At 36.6% G+C, this 15,089-nt stretch overlaps 1 protein-coding gene across 5 annotated transcripts in view; it reads left to right on the top strand.

The window, feature by feature from the left end:
* Positions 1–262: 262 nt before the first annotated feature.
* Positions 263–15,089, top strand: part of tnnt3a (troponin T type 3a (skeletal, fast)) — a 39,028-nt gene continuing 24,201 nt past the window's right edge. For 2 of the 5 annotated variants that reach the window (XM_087996605.1, XM_087996602.1), the window contains exons 1-3: positions 8,869–8,886; positions 9,684–9,701; positions 14,795–14,816. The gene's annotated coding sequence lies outside the window, so the exon portion shown is untranslated. Of the gene's footprint in view, positions 340–8,868; positions 8,887–9,683; positions 9,702–11,230; positions 11,254–14,794; positions 14,817–15,089 lie in introns of those variants that run through there. The other 3 variants (XM_087996603.1, XM_087996601.1, XM_087996604.1) reach the window with 3 other exon arrangements.

Consider the following 15,089-nt stretch of genomic DNA (forward strand, 5'->3'; position numbering starts at 1 on the left):
CACTTTCTAACAGAGGTCACTGATTCAGATATCTAGCTAACTGTTTTTTCTCCTGCTCAGTTTCGGAAGCTGTGACCAATTGTTTTGTCCCAAATTATGCTCTAGTGAGAGAGGCTAATTTTCATCAGATTAAGGATAAAAGATGGAATGATCTAAGTAGAGTGGTTTCAGCTTTTCCCATTTACAGCTGGCTAATGGTTCAGAATTCTGTGCATGATGCTTGTATTCAACACCCATGGTGAGGGCAGCTTAAGTGATGAAGTCAGAGTTTGCTGCAAATAATCACCATCTATTATCTCTGGTGTTGGATTACAGAACATGAAGAACATGAAGAGGGAGGTAATGAAGATGATTCCCAATTGCTCTTTGTTTTTCCCAATGCCATCGTTTACTTATATAACTTAACACCACAAACAATTCCAGCACTCTTAATGTTGTGATATTACAAAAGGCAGGCATTTTAGAATATTATTTCAAGCTAGCTACTAAGGTTCTATTGTTTTCTCCTGTCTTGCCCACTGAAGACTTCTTCATGTGTGAGCATAGGTAGGATCTGACTTTGCAGCATCCTAATCTTGTCCTCACCTAATATCTACAGGTTTGTCTGGGATCAATACTTTCCAAACTTGCACCATTTAGAAAATACTCTGCATTTATGTTTTTTCTACCAAAGTGGATAACCTCACATTTATTTACATTATCTGCCATTTTCTTCTATATTCGCTTAATCTGCTGAAGCCTCGTTACACTCTCCTAATAAATCACATCCCATCTAGTTTGGTTTCATCAGCAAATTTAGAAATATTACATTTGATCCCCACATCCAAATCATTGAAGTATGTTGTGAACATTATGGACCAAACGCTGTTCTTTGCAACATCCACTAGTAACAGTCTGTCATTTGGGAATGACCTATTTATTCTTACCCTCTGTTTTCTGTCTGTTAATGAATTCATAATCTGTACTGGTATATTGTCACTAGTCTCATGAGATTTTTATTCACTAACTACTGTGCAAAACTTATTTAAAACCTTATGAAAATCCAAATATACCACAATCACCACTTCTGTATCTATACTGTACTTCATATAACATCCTCAAAATATCTAATATGTTTGTCATACTTAATGTCCTTGTCAATATATGATGTCTCTGCACAAATGTATCATTATTTCTTAAGTCAATAGGTGTTCCATGCTTTATAGATACTAACATTTTCCCTAAAATGTCTGAGTTTTACGTTTTTTCTCTTCCCTGTTTCTTAAATTATAGGCATACATTTGTTACATTCCAGTCTGCCAGAACCTCCTCAGAATCTCCAGACTTCAGGGACCCCCCACCCCCCTCCCCCTCCCCCATTAACTTCAAGAAGAAATATTTATCTACCTATTGGTTTTCTGGTAGAAATTTAGTCTGAGTGTTTAAGGATGCCTTAAGGACAAAGAGATTGGTCATAAAAGTGTGCAAAGTCAGAATGAATTTGAATTATGTTCCAAAACAATTTGTAGAGAGGTTTTGCATGTCAAGTCACCATAGTCTTAACAGACCATAGGTCTGTTCTCTCTCATTAGAGGGAGAACTGGTGGTAATTTAACCCAAGGGCCACCACCTCAAACAAGTGTTTGAGAAGGGAAGTCCTTCATGGTAACCTCCGCTAGCATGGGGATTGAATCCATGCTATTGACATCATACTCCTTCACAAACCAACTATCCAGCCAGCTGAGCTAAACCAACCCACTGTTGCAGAGATCATGGTTTCACATTGGTTTGAATTTGGAAACATAAATATATAATTGTGAATGATTACTGAGTGAATTTGGGAGCTGTAACATTGCAATTTATAACTTGGTTTCGGTGTTGTGGAATTGATCTTGATGGTCGTGCTTAACGGTGAATGGAAGTGCTTTAGATTATAAGAAAAACTTTGATATTGAGTGTAGTTGGACCTCCTCAAACACAACTTGTCAGAACTGATTTTTAAGTGCATTCCATTGTTACTACAAGTGTTCACTAATTCACAATCTTTACACTTAAAAATCAGCGAACCCAACAATCTTCAGACTTTCAAAATCCAACCCTGGTGGTGTCAATTGATATGCATGTTTGCCACTCATACTGTTTTCCAAATTCAAAGGCAATGAAGGCAACAATTCTACCGTAACCCAATCAAGAATGGTGTTGACCACCCTGCTGTCCTGTCCATATACAACCAATCAGAGATTATATCTTGTACAATTTCATGTATCTAGAACAGCGAATAGATTTGTTTTTAGCATTCTCCAATACAAGCTTCAAGGTTAATGTTAATATACAGGAAGGTGTTTCAACATTTGAAAATTTGCCATTTAGATTGAGTTGATTGCCTTTTAGTAAAAGGGTAAATATGAACTGTCAGGAATTTAAGGGTGTTGGAATCACACTTGTGATTTTTTTTTTTGTTTGGATTCATGTGTAACACAGTTGACCTTTATTTCAACAATTAGATTGTTTTTATGCATGCTGAAGTGAATTGCAGTGAAAGTTGTTTTAATGGTGAAAAGGTGTGGTGTTTTGCTCTTTAGCCGAAGTATTTTACCAGTTTCTCCTGATATGTCAATATAATTACTTTTCTGCTTTTCCATTTTGTGCCTTTCAATTTCATGCGTTGCTGCTTTTCTGCTTGCTACATGCTAATATCATCTTTAGAAGAGGTTCCAGAGGAAGGTATGTAGTGTAATCTGACATTATCCCACATTTTCTTTGTTCATCTATTTTTATTCACTCATTTTTCCATTTCAGTATTCTCATCTTTTTTTCATTCTTCATCTCCTTAGTTCTTATCTAATTTCATTTTTCAAAAAGCACTCTCACCTTTTCTTTTCCATTGATGGTTTTCTTAATTCTGCTGTTTTGCATTTTTCATTCTGAGTTTCTGTCATTTACATTTTCTCAATCACAATTTCCTCTTTTATTGTTTCTCTTTGTTTCTTTATCCAACCTTCATTTTTTTTAATACTTAGTTAACTTGGCTCTATAGTTCTGTGTACTCCATTATCCTCCATGTTATGTGACCTCCATTATCCTCCACATTGTGTATCCTCCATTATCTCAAATAAATCTTTCTTTCATAATCCCCACAATTGTATTGCCTTGACTTTCCTCAATCATTCTGTATTCTACAATATCCCCATTAATATTGCAGTTTTCATCACCCTCAATAAGTCTGTATCCATAGTTATCTCTAATCATTCTGCATCCCTCATCTTGATTATTGTGCATTCTTCAATCCATTTGTATCCTTTCTTTCATTCGCTATCCTTCTTTACACTAATCATTCTGTTTCCATGGTTATTACCAATATCGTTCATTATTTCCATTCATGGTGTGATGTCTTAAATTTCCATTGATGTAATTGCTTGTAGAAATTCAGGAATTTTAAGAAGGGGTCATTTAAGCAACTTTAGATTGTACAAATAAGAGATATTGCAAATAATTAAGTGATTTTAATTGTTCAAGGACTATACTGTCTTTGAGTCGTTTGTTAGTGTTGTTGGAAAGGTGGACCTCTTGCATTCTGTTGGGTTATTTATTGATTCTTCTTGGTGTCCCGTCTCTGCCACATTATTACCTTTTGTTCTCCAATGCTCAGTATTAATATGAATTTTGCTTCTTTGTATTTGCTACTCGCTGCGTGTACCTATCATCTTCCAGAAGCATACATTGAAGAAGGCATGTTGTTGTCTGTTACTCCAGTTTTCCTTTTCAGGAAACATTTTGGGCCAGTTATATTTTGGGAAATTTAGATTTTGTGACAATTGGGATAATTTTAACTCTCCCTGCCTTGGTAACCTCTATTAAAATAGTTGCACAGAGACTTGCTATGCTGTTCTTGCTCTACTCCCACTTAGCATTGTCTTAATTGGCTTCTGAGGTGTCCGTGTCATTGCTATTTAGGCTTCATTTGTTACTAGTAACGATGACATAACTCAGAAACAAATGGTTTCATTATCTGTTGGGTGGGATGCTCATCATAAACTTTCTGTTAGTTAAAATTTCATAAAAAGAGAAGAAATATATGCTCAGATTTAATAAAGATCATTTCTTAGTGGGGCTATGTGGAGGAAAATGGTTGGTCACAGACTTAATGGATGTGAGTCAAGAAACTGGCTTAAAATTGAGAGGGGAATTGACTGATGTCAATCTAATCCAAGCTATATTGTCTTTTTTTAACATGCCCAAACCAAACAGAGTTTGGGAGAAGGGGAGCTGAGTGGAAAGGAAATTGATAGATTGTAATTGGAATTCTGGTACAGATAGTTCTTGGATAACACGCATTCTGGCAGCGCGATTTGGGAACGGTATTTTCGAGAAGGCTTACCTCTGTTCGCAATAGCGCGCTTCCAGCAGGGATCAGTTCGTCCATTTGGTTCTGTGCATGGCAGTGTCTGTGCCAAAATCTCTGTGCCGTTCTGCACATGCGCCGATGTCAGCTGCTGTCAGAGCAGCTTTCTTTGAGAGGTACAGGACAGCGAGCAGCTTTCTTAGATTTTTTAAAATGTACTGTGTTGAAGTTACTTTTGTTTCATTAATAAATATGATTACAACCTTCATTCAGGCTGTGGTATACTTTGTGTTAGACTTTTAGGTGGTTTTTGAGTGATTGTGAGTGATTTGTTTTTGCTGGTCTGCCCATTCCCCCACTTTTCCCTTTGACTCCATTATTTCTATCAAATAATTTTCTATTCAGCAAGGTTTCACTGGAACCCATCTATGGCATTATAGAACAATTACCTGTACTGTATGGGAACATAAAAACAGGATTTGTCCATTCAGCCCTCAATCCTGTTCTGTTATTCCATTCATTTGTGGCTGTTATATGTCTTAACTCTGCATATCCATCTTTGCCAATGCACTTTAATACATTCCACTAACAATAATCAGTGAACTTCAGTTTTAAAATAGCAATTGATATAACATCAATTGTTGTATGTGTATGAGAGCCCTAAAATACTAACTTTCTTAGAATGTTTCTTCATTTCATTCCTGAAAGGGCTGGCGCTAATTTTTAAACTGTCTCCTTGTCCCGGATGCCATGAGTACTAAATCCTAACTGTTCCCTATGCCACCTTGAAAACTTTGATCAAATCACCCTTATTCTTTTAAACCACAACACTAGTTTCCACAATTTGAGAGAGTCCACTTATCGTTCTGACGAATGTATACCATGCTCCCTCCAAGGCCAATATCACCTTCCTAAAATGCTCACTGTACACCATATGTGGTCAAACTAGAGCGGTGCCAAGTCAAAACACGATATCTACTCCCAAGTATTCTGCTCTTCTAGATATAAAGAAATATATATATAATCTAGATATCATTGTGTATTTTGACAGTCCTACTCACATTTCATATACTATCATCTATCTTTGTGTGTTGACAAATTTGGATCAATTTCCACCCTATCAGCTAAGTTAACAAATATTTAATATTGTTGACACCCAAACACATCCTTGCAGGTTATTGTTCATCACATGCTGCCAATTAGAGTACCTTCCCATCATTCCATTTCCCCTCAACTAATATCCTGACCAGATCAATAATTTGCCCTCACTTCCATTAGTTTCAACTTTAGCCAACAATCACTTGTGAGAGATTTTGTCATATGTTCCTGAAAGTCCGTATAATTACATCCATAAACATGCTGTGGTTGCATAGTCATCTTTAGTCATCTCTGCAAAAAAAAATTAAATTCATCTGGCATTGTCGAGCTTTTACAGATCCACACTGGCTCTGATTAGCTGAAAAATTTCAAAGTATTCAATCACCCACTCCTTAACAAAAAACTCAACCAATGTTACTAACAACTGATGTCAGATTAACTGGTTTATATTTTATTGGTTTACCCTTCTTAACTTTCTTAAGTAGCTGAATGTCATGCACAATTTTGCCATCTAAAGAAATGGTTCCTGAATTGCGAAAAGTCTGAGAGATTATAGTTGGAGAATCTATGGTCTGTTTACCTACTTCCTTTAAAATCTTGGGATTAAAAACCATCTCGTCCTGGAGATTTTATATTCTTTAATGCTATTCACTTCCCCTTTACTGTTATTTTGTTCACTCTAATTTTGTAGTGTTCTTTTCCCTGATTCAATTGTTTCCTTGGAATAGCTGACATGTTGACTTCTTCTCTCGTGTAAATGCTGATACAAATCAGCATGCCACTTATTTCTTTGTCACCCTATGTTGGTCTTTGTATCTTTCTCATCTGCCAACTCTTTTTTTTGTAGTTTTGTATATCTTTTTGTTTTATGTTGTATTTTGTCTCTTTAGTTGTCCATGGCTGTCTATTTTAGTAAGCAGAACTCTTGTCCTTTTGGATTATAGACTGCTCCGAATCATTTCCACCAACCATCTGCTTTTTAACTTGGTAATGAATTGTCCAGTATACTGTGGATTATGTTTGTCTTCTCTCATTGAAATCAGCTTTAGCTAAATCTAGAGTCTTAGCCGCTGTTTCATGTTTTGCCTTTTCAAATATTATGTTGAAACTTATCATATTAGATAGATGTGTATGTATTGTTGCCTATCTCATTACTAAACCTAATTTTAACTTATTGGTTCCTGGACATAGTTTTTTGCAGAAATCACCCAGGACACACTCAAAAACTGCAACATCTTTCTGATGTGATAGTCTGTTTATCCCAACCGATATAAAAATGAAAGTCCCATGTGAAAACTTTGTTACATGCATGCTTATTCTGAACATTTTCACAAGCTACCACTTCACTGCAACTATCACTACAGCTTTAAATCTCTTAATTCCTTAAGTCTACACATAGAATATTCAGTGCTTGAGCACTTGCCATATGAACTCTCTTAACATTGAAGCAATGTCATCCTTAATTGCAAAGGCAATTCGATTCCTTTACCATTTCACCTATCTTTCCTGTAGATTATAAGCATGTATATTTAGCTGCCAGCCTTGACCATCTGACAGGCATGTAATAGCTACCATGTCAAATTCTCTAAGTTGAATTTGTGCCTGTAACTCAGACCATTTCTTTCCTTATAATCTGTGAATTTATATTTTTAAGATTGCCTTTAATACATGCCCTAATGTTCTGTTCCACTTTTTCAGTGACCTGTTTCCAACTTCTCTTTCCTGACTTATTGGCTTTATATGTCTGAGACTTATGTCAACCTCCAGTGTTTATTATGCAATTTCTGATGCATATCCTACTGTCTTTCCTTCCATCTCTTATAAAACTATTATCTATACTATATTTCTCATCTGATTCAATCCTCCCTATTTACTAGCTTAGCACTGCAACTCCCTATTTAATCTTTCTGTTTAATCTGCCCATTTCACTTGGTGCAAGTGCCAAAGAATGACCCCGAAATTGTATTTAAGACCCATGAAGTCGAATCCCTCTTTCCCATAGCACTCTTCTTCAGCCATGTTCCGTCACTCCAATTCACTTGTTCGTGTGGCAGTTCATATCTGGTTTGGGTGACAATCTAATGTTTATAGTTCTTGAGGGGCTAGTTTTTGGTGCTCCTCTCATTCCTCTGTTATTGATTTGAACATGAATACACCCCCGTTCTTCTCCAAAATCTTTTTGAGCCTGGTTTGATAAGCACCTTGTTGGGGTGCCTTGTAGGAGTGCTTTAGACATTTGTTCCAGCTCAATCTTCCTAATTTTGAATTCCCTACAATTATCACTCGGCTCCCTCCTCTGAGCTCCCCATGTTGATCTCATAAACTCCATCCTGATGCTGTTCATGCCTGGTAGGAATTCCCCAAATCTGGAGCACACTGTGCAGATATTGATCCGACTCTGTTGCTCAAGACTGTTTTCCATTAACACTCCAGCTCAATAATGACAAAGCAGAGCGATTCAAGATGGATTCGCCGATTACAAATGTTTTTAATCAGGATAATCTCACTGTCCTGATGTTCCCGCATACTACCTACTACCCACTCAACTTGCTCTGTCATCTGTTATATAAAGCTTTAGTTTGTCGTAGTTTCTCTTAGTATTTTTATGCACATTAACTTGGACTGTGGACAATCCACCTGATGATAAAAGTTTACCTGTAGACAAAATAAATTAACTCTACCACATATGTAGATGTAAAAGTCTGTAAAAAAAAAATTGGTTCTAGTTTTGAAAAAATCAGAGATGAAATGTTATTAGCTTTCATTGACAGTGCAGAAATTTTAAGTAACTCACTCAGAAAGTGGCTGTCCAACCAGAGATGAGACAAGTGATAATCTTAAAGCACAATGCTGTTGTGGTATGGTTTACATTCTAAACAGCAATCTTTGGTTGTTTTGAGTTAAGGATATGCAATGAAATTGAAAATTCATGTTCATGGTCCAATGAAATGGCTAGAGTGTGAAAGTTATATATCATGTTACCCTTCCTCTATTTTGGGCCATCATTCAAAAGTTGCGACATTTTAGAGAACTTGTCCATCTGCTTTTCAGGACAGTCAATGATGTATATCATTGTATTCCAAATAACACAGCATCAAACTCCCATTTGAGGAATTGAGAACCTCTAAGCATTAGCAAAAAATCAAAACAGAGCTGTTCTTGCGTCTGTTAGTTTGAATGGTTTTATTTCTGAAATGCCAAGAATTTAAGAGTGTTTGAGTGAAACTTGGGTTTTTTTAATGTTTTGGCTTATGCCATTTAACATTAGATGGTGTGTGTGAATACTGAAGTAAATTGGAGTGAATGTAATATGACTTCAAGACTTCTCTTTGGTCTTCTACTGCTTTTCGCTGGTATAAATAAGTCAATTTTTTTTTTATTTTTCCACCTTATACCTATAATCCCTGCACTGCTGCTTTACTGCTTGCTGCCATTAATACCACCTTTAGAAGAGGTTATTGAAGAAGGTATGTATTGCAATTTCATTTTCCTTCCCTTTTCTTCATCTGTTTTCTTCCTTAATACCCTATTATTTCCTGTCACTCTTGAGTTTTGCCATTCTTATTTTTGTCGTTTCTCTTTCTACTTAATTCTCAATTTCCTTTCTGTTAGAATGTGATGTCCAGATACTTTACTGCATTCTCCTATTTCAGTTTCATTCTATATTTCTTTTGTTAGCATTTTCTTCCTTTGTATTATCATTTTCATCTTTACTGTTTTATTTCTCAGATTCATGTTTAAAAAAATTCTCCCATGTCATCATGCACAATCATTCCACTGAATTGCTATCTCTCATTATATCATATCCTTGGCATTTTCCATCAGTTTTCATCATTGAACATCTTCATTCATTCTGGATGCTTCATCATTATTGTGTATTCATCGACATCTTGAATGACTGCATATTACTCATCATCACCATCATTTATTAAATGATGTATGTGTGTGTGTTTCATTAATTATTATAGAAAGGAGTTTTATTCAATGTAATCTAAACAGCTTCTGTTAACATGAGTACTAGAAGCAATGCTAAAACTTAATTGTAATACTATTAATTATTCTATGGATAGATGTAGCTAAAATGAATAATTTGGCAAAACTGGAAAGGAGGCCGTCTTGCATTTCATTTAATGGTTTGATGATTCAACTTGGGGTAGTCCTATGTCAGCTGCATTGACATTTATTTTGCTCTTTAACGCTCAGTATTAACATATTTTGCTTCTTTGTATTTATTGCTCACTGCATGTACCCCGACCTCTGTCAGAAGTACACCATGAAGAAGGTATGTTGTTCTCTGCTGTGTGTTTTTCTCTATCATGCATCAGATTCTAAGTTATTCTAAGTCTGAGTTGCAGAGTGATCAGATCAGTTCCATTCTGAGACTGTCAAATCATGTGACAATGGAGACAGTTGTAATTCACCTTTCCTAGCATGGTCAATACAGCTGTACAACAGCTTAACACTTGATTCTTGCCTGATATTACATAAACTGAGCCATTACAGAGACTGCCAGGTTATCAAGGTGCATGCTTGACTCAGACGAGCACCACATTTGGATTCTGACGATGACATTAAAATTGAATTTGCATTTTAGCACCTTATTACACAACTTGATCATCCTGCTCTGAAAAATATCATGTGGAAGAAGTGGTTTTTGTTTTATTTTGATGTTGTCTACATTTTATGCCACTATTTTTGGATTTAATTTAATCTATAATTTGAGTTTTTTCTGATAATCTTCCCAAAGTTATATCTCAATTGTGAAGTTTTTATGTTTGTGCGCTGACGTCCATATATATTATCATCTAATAATTGTGGCACATCAGAAGATTTGTTTATCTGCAGAATTTGCTGATGGAGACAGCTGTGTCTGACACATAATCCCAACTTCATACTCTTAGATAGGGAATGGAGAGTTACAACATTAGCTAAGAACTAAGTAAGGAAATGTTGCTTATATTGTTAATCTGTATTGTTTTTGTGCATTCAAAAACATTTTATTTACACATGGTTATAAAAGTAATGAATATATTTGAACATGAGGTCAAATTTGTGCTTGTTTCTATCAGAATCTTAATCCAATCAGAGTTGTATCTATGTTGGCAGTTAGAAGGCAGCTGTCTATATTCACATTGCTGATTCTTACTGAGCACAACCACTGCTCATGTTAATGCAGTTCCTTTCATGTCCATGCAATTGGTGATTCTTAACTACCATAACTTGTTATAGTGAAGCAGGATAATGTCAAACAAGGGGTTTAATTGATAAAATGGTAGAATAACAAGCAGCCTGTAAAATAGGACCTATCTGAAACTTCAGTAACTCCACAGTTAGTTTAATTTAAATGTGAGAAATAAGTCAGAGTACAAGCACATACACATCCAACTGAAATCAGACCTTGATTGACATCAAGCCCACTCTAACCTCAGAGCTGAAAATGTGTTGCTGGAAAAGCGCAGCAGGTCAGGCAGCATCCAAGGAACAGGAGAATCGACGTTTCGGGCATAAGCCCTTCTTCAGGCTTATGCCCGAAACGTCGATTCTCCTGTTCCTTGGATGCTGCCTGACCTGCTGCACTTTTCCAGCAACACATTTTCAGCTCTGATCTCCAGCATCTGCAGCCCTCACTTTCTCTCAAACACTCTAACCTCAGGTCAACAATGTGTCTAGATCCTGGAACCTTTAGAGCAGTTTGACTCAGTGCAAGCTCACAGTCAGTGTACAAGTTTCACTTAAGTGGAATAACTGTCGAGAATACATTGACTTAATGTTTGTTTTGCTCTGTTGTGTTTTTTCATTGCAATGCACAGTTTGTGGAAATGAAGAAGAAGACGGTATTTTTGCTTTATCTTCAATGTAAAATTCACCCCACTGAACTCTAACTGCCTTTCCCTTTCCCCAATTCTCTGGGGTTAATTCTTCTAAATGCGTGGCTTGAGATGATCCAATAGCAGCTATATAAAACATTATACAGCTGCAAGATTCAGCAAGCACTTTGACTAACAGATTTCACTGCAGTGTTCATTAAATCTTTACAACCTGTTTATTTTTGGTTTTATTCACAGTGCTGATTGCTAAAATATTCATGTTGTATGGTACACTGTCAATTTCATAATCTGTCTTTATTTCATAATCAGTCTAATTTCTTTGAGGATTAGTGTGTCTGTTTTTGCTCATATCACTGGTAGCAGAATGTGACAAATAAAAATGTTAACTGTGAGTTGGGTGACATTTCTGCACGATTAACGATATTGACAGAAGTTTTGGCAGAAGGCTGTGTATTAGCTTCTCCACAGTAGGAAGATCTGGTTAAATTGTGGAAAAGACTACAAGTTGGAGTGGGGGTCTGTAGAGGAATGGATTTAATGTCCATGGACCGACAGCCTCACTTCTGTCGACTTTTAAAATGGAAAAGTTAATTATGAAAATCATGCAGGAGTGCATGTTGTCCCCTTTATGTCGGTTTTGCATTCCATTTCCAAAGGGAAATGCATCACCTACTGGATAGGAAGTTGGTACAGTTGAAGCTATCAGCATCTTAACTCACTTTAAATACAATCCTGGGATATGTTTTGATATGCATGACATTCACTTTTTCAGAAGGAATTATGCTTAATCTAGGAATGATTTGGAGATGCCGGTGTAGGACTGGGGTGGACAAAGTTAAAAATCACACAACACCAGGTTATAGTCCAATAGGCTTAATTGAAAGCACTAGCTTTTGGAGTGCTGCTCCTTCACCAGGTAATTTTGGATCACTTGATGAAGGAGTAGCACTCCGAAAGCTAATGCTTCCAGTTAAACCTGTTGGACTATAACCTAGTATTGTGTGATTTTTAACTTAATCTAGGAATCAATTGATCAAAATATATATCTCCCTCTGTATTCACTAAGTAGGCAAGGGTGAAGGGCGCATGGAGTGGTGTTGATAGGTGAAGGTTTGTTGGAAGGATGATTAAACAAGCCAACAGAGTGAGCCAGCACCTTGTTTGTACACAAGTGGTAGGTACACCCTGATAAACTGTGTAGAGTGTAACTTAATGGAACACACAGCTAAATACGGAGGGCGAAACATATTGGACCATTACAAAAACAAAACATTGAAAGCTTAGCTATTGGAAGGAAAGTTCTGTGCAAACATGTTGCTTCAGTTGGGAAGAACAACTGTGTGTGTGGTTTTCATTACAGTGATGTCGTGTGTAAAAGACGCAATGTTGCATTTGAATGTGATTGTCCATTGCGTTTGTGAACCAACAGGAATCAGTGTTTGTCACTTTTCCGAAGGTAGCATGCTAAAACATGGGCTATTTGTTCATTTGTAATGTTCCATAGTATCTCAGTGACAGTTCAGTTCCCATAATCCATTGATAATTAGTGACAGCAAGAAAATTATGTTTCCTTTGGACCCCATCCCACCCATTTTCTGTTGTATAAGTAACCCCAATAATGCCCGGAAGTTAATGTTTTTGCTGTGTTGTGCAGGCAGTCCTGGTGGATATTAATTTATGTGATCAGCACTGCTGCATGAAAAAGACGGTGGTCCCATGAATATCTGTAAACTGGGGTAAATTGTGCAAAAGACAAAAGCACTATTTTCATGTCAAACATTGTTGTCCTGACTTCCCCAACCTATGGCCTGAATACCAACCATGGCAGTGAGGCCACTATGATAGATTGTTGATCCATAATCACATTGCCTAAAATTTTGAAACTAGGAAAGAGTTGTATCAGGCTGCAGGTATTGTTCAGGTGTAGAAGTTAGAATTAAGGATGGGGGAAGACCTGAACACACTACACAGAATATTAAACAAATGAGACAAAACAAACACAGCGTGCAACTTCAAATCAAGCTATGCAAAGTACATTTGTGCAAATTGGGAAAGCACTTCTAAAATCAAAAATTAATTTTTAAAAACTTCATGATTTAATACTTGGATGCTTCTACTAGGCAATGAAATAACTTGACAGGCTGTTATTCTGTCACCAAGTCACCCTTTATTTACATGTGGTGAGTCCTTGACACTGATCCAGCTTTTGCAGAGCCAGCTCTGAGTGAACAGGATGTCTGACACAGTTAAAACATGTGCGGCTGGAAAAGCACAGCCAGTCAAGCAGCATCTGAGGAACAGGAGAGTTGACATTTCGAACATAAGTCCTTCATCAGCAGTCAGCATTCCTGATGAAGGGCTTATGCTCGAAACGTCGACTGTCCTCCTCAGATGCTACCTAACCTGCTGTGCGTTTCCAGTGCCACACTTTGTGACTCTGATCTTCAGCATCTGCAGTCCTCACTTTCTCCTAGGATGTCTGACACTTCTGTTTTTATCTGTCAGCCAGGATTCCCTGATCAACAGCCCCAATCAGGGGCGGTTTATTTTATGAGTTCCATCTGGCTGACTTCATTGCAATCACTACAGGCAATATTGTGAAGTTAAAGATATAAGTGAGTGAAGTATTTTAGGTGTTAGCTGAGTTTAGAGGTGGAAGGTAGAAATGTAGAACCTATGGTCATAGGTCCAGATTCATTTCCCTGGATTGGCAGATGATAAGTCTGCATTTAATATTAATTTATAAAAATTAACCTGTTTTAACATTTAACAGTTTGAGAATCTTAGAATCACAATATTCTGCTGCTGAAAACTGAATAAAATGCAGCACGCTTTGAAAAATTGATCAAATCTGTGAAGTGCCTCACTCCCTATGTGTTTTATTAAATATCAATTTTGTTTTTGTTGGTATGTTAGCTATTGGCATATCTAGTTATACTAGTCAAGCCAGAGCACAGCCACTTTTTAATTCTTAATTTTATTCATTTTGACATTATTGAAAATTATAAAGGTATTTTGCAACAATCCGTTGTCTTTTGATTGTTCCATTTTGTTACTGTCATCTTCTCAGATTTGTTATGTTGTTCTTTGTTTTCCTCCCCAGCTCCTATTTTGTTCTTAAGTTGTTGACTCATGTTTCGGTAGTGTTCCAGATATTTGGTAACTTATAATGGACCAGGGAAGAAACTATTATCAGAATCCTGGTTTCTGGCTGCTATTCCAGAGAGAGAATCATGTGTGCAAATGGGAGCAGGCTCAGCTCTGATGGTTTCTGTGAATGAGTAGCCTGCTAGCATACACTGAAAAATAACCACACTTGAATAATTGGCACTTGGTGTGGATATTGAACAATGACCATCATCTGTAGGACTGCCCCCAACAAGGAGTCAACACCTTCAGGCAATCAAAGGAAAAATTGAGGATAAAACACATGATTTTATTTGTAAGGCAGTAGATTGTATTTTTAATGCCATTACGCTTTGTTTTTAATTTTGGATAATACGTCTAATTTATTTTTTATGTTCACTTTTTTTTAATTTTGCTACAGAGGAGGAGAAACCAAGGATAAAGTAAGTAGTGATTTATTACAGCTTGAAGGTTTATTTAATGGAGCTGTAGTCCTTTTCCTTGTTCTGCCTTCTCCTTCATTTCCTTGTTTGATATGTCTTTCTTTCATACTCTACTTCCTTTTGCTTTCTCTTGTTGTTTTCTCCTTTTTACTTCTGCCTTTTTGAAATCTTGTTTTTGTCCTTATTTCTTTGCCATCCATCTCTCTCTCTCTCTCTCTCTCATTCGCTGTTCTCTTCCTTTTTATCTCTATTTGACCTTTGGTGGATCTCTGT

This window comes from Chiloscyllium plagiosum, unplaced genomic scaffold, assembly GCF_037043375.1.
Source record: "Chiloscyllium plagiosum isolate Xiang-an unplaced genomic scaffold, Cpla_swu_hap1 HiC_scaffold_18, whole genome shotgun sequence".
Taxonomy (NCBI): domain Eukaryota; kingdom Metazoa; phylum Chordata; class Chondrichthyes; order Orectolobiformes; family Hemiscylliidae; genus Chiloscyllium; species Chiloscyllium plagiosum.